Consider the following 2904-nt stretch of genomic DNA (forward strand, 5'->3'; position numbering starts at 1 on the left):
ATATATATATATATATATATATATATATATATATATATATATACAATGAGTTTCTTTCAGTTTCTGTGTACTGAACCCACTCACAAACTGGCTTTGATTGGCCCAGGGCTATAGGAAAAGATGCTTGTACAAGGTGTCATGGGTAGAGTTAAAACCAGAACCAAGTGGTTGGGAAGTAAGATCCTCACCACACACCCACGCCTGTGCCTATAAAGTGTAAAAATGTTTAATTGCACATCTATGGTCAGTGATATAGCCCTACTCTACTTACTAAAAGTCATTATTGACCAGATTTTACAGGCCTTTGGGGCTGATTTGTTTGTCCTATAAATATTTTGGACGCTTGCTGGTGGTTACTTTTATCTCTCTTGCGCATTTCAAAAACTTTTGTAACTTAAGTTTGATTTTCTTTGCAATTTTCTTTCATTCCACTTCACTGAAGATGTTTATTGAATTGTTCGCCATGGGGCAAAATGCCTTGCAGTATGTAATCACAACCTTCACAATCTTTACACTCTGAGTTCAAATCTCACAAAGGTGAATTTCACCTTTTGAACATTATCTGATTGATAGAATAAAGTACTAATCAAGCACTGGAGATGAAATACATCCTCTTAATACATCCAAGATGTGAATGGAATTACAGTAGAAGACTTGTGAGGATGCACGGTTGTTGTAGCCTCTCAACCTTGTGATCATTTCACATCAGTGGTGTGGATGCCTTGCGTTTGCTTCTGTTGATAAAGTGAATAAATAAATACATAGAGGAAATCAAAATGAAACTTATCCTTTGATTATTTTATTGACAATAAGAATAGAGAAATTGGAGATTCGAAACAAATTGCAGAAGATTTTATTGGATACACACGAATCAAACATGGATCTCATGACAAATAAGCAAGGTATTTTCATCGTTACTATCATCATCATTTAACACCCATTTTTCCATGCTGGCATAGGTTAGGTGATTTGACAGGATCCAGCAAGCCACTGGACTGTGTTGAGCTCCAATGTCAGCTTTGGAATGGTTTCCAAAACTGGATGCTCTTCCTAATACCAGCCACTTTATAGAGTGTACAGGTGCTTTTTCATGTCACTGGCACTTGTGAATTTGCTAAGTAACTTGTAAGACAGGAAGCAAAAAACAGGAAGAAGCAAAAGCCCACTTGACTAAATGGTAGGGAGGAGTATTTGAAAAAAAGAGGGTGGTTTGACACCAGGTGTTGAGTGACTATAGTTATGATAGATGGACATGTGCAGGTGTCTTTCTACAGAGAAGATACATGGCTACCCTATTATGCTACCCAGGGTAGGTGGCAATGGTATACCTGATAGGGAAGCAAGGGGAATGACTGCTTCCTCACCAAAGCACATTTTTCAAAACTGGCACCTTTTAAACAATTTTTTAATTCTTTAGTTCACTTTTACAATAAAAGTCAAATTTGTTCTTCTTTTAATTGCATGACCTTGGAAGAACTTTCTGGAGTCATTACTTTATTTAACCAACCTTCTGTGTTTTCGAACTGTCTGCTCAATCTCTCGTGATGTGTGACCGCTGAAATCTGAAGAACCAAAGCAAACCTTAACGTCAATAACCTCTTGACACTGGACAATCCTGTGAAGCACTAGCATAGCTAGGGGTATGTGGTAGGGGCACTTTTCATCTTGTTGTAGGCTACTGCTATAAGCAATATGTGTCTTTTGTGGGGTCCAGGGGTGGCAAGTGGAAGGGTTGCCCCTGGCAGCACACACTCTAGCTACACTAGTGCTGTGAAGTTTAATTTTTTTCATGTAACGCCTATATCAGTAGGTGTAATGACATAATGACATTGCTACTGAAAGATGAAATTAATGAATGTAGAATACAATTACATCATCATCATTATCATCATCGTTTAACGTCCGCTTTCCATGCTAGCATGGGTTGGACGATTTGACTGAGGACTGGTGAAACCGGATGGCAACACCAGGCTCCAATCTGATTTGGCAGAGTTTCTACAGCTGGATGCTCTTCCTAACGCCAACCACTCAGAGAGTGTAGTGGGTGCTTTTACGTGCCACCGGCACAAAGGCCAGTCAGGCGGTACTGGCAACGGCCATGCTCAAAATGGTGTATAGCTCTGTAAAGGTGTTATTCTAATAAGTGATATTGATATAAATATTATTAAGCTTCCAAAGAAACATTTGTTGTATTACCATAATTTGTTTGTTGCTAAATGTAATGGTCAGAAAATTATCTGATTTAGTCTAGGGATCATACAATTAGATTGAAGTTGGTGAATTAATAGGACTGTATAGATTATGTTTACTTTGAAAAAGGTAATGTTCTTATCATCAGGATGGATTAATCAGTTTGCAAAGGATGAATGGTTTACATCATAGATACAGATATTATCAAGATGAAGTTTATTAGCATATTCAAGGAGTTACATTCAATGATCACAGTAAATATAAATTTAAACATAGTTAATTTCTTAGATTTATCTTTAGATTTAGGCACAGCTGCTAAATGCTGTTCTTAGAGTAAAACTAATGAGAAATATTCATTCATTTGTATAAATTGCAAACATATCCCAATAACCCTAAGAAAATGCTTTCTTAACACTTCAGTATTTAAACCAGCCATATTCAACCCAAATATTCGATTTGATTCAATCCCAAACTAGCTTCTCACACCTATCCTACTATGTCATTCTGAAAATAAACAATCATGCGTGGCACCTTGGGCAAGTGTCTTCTACTATAGCCTCGGGCCGACCAAAGCCTTGCGAGTGGATTTGGTAGACGGAAACTGAAAGAAGCTCATCGTATATGTGTGTGTGTATATATATATATATATATGTGTGTGTGTGTGTGTGTGTGTGTATGTGAGTGTGTGTGTGTGTGTGTGTATGTATGTGTGTG

The sequence above is a fragment of the Octopus bimaculoides genome, chromosome 10, assembly GCF_001194135.2.
Source record: "Octopus bimaculoides isolate UCB-OBI-ISO-001 chromosome 10, ASM119413v2, whole genome shotgun sequence".
In the NCBI taxonomy this organism is placed as follows: Eukaryota; Metazoa; Mollusca; class Cephalopoda; order Octopoda; family Octopodidae; genus Octopus; species Octopus bimaculoides.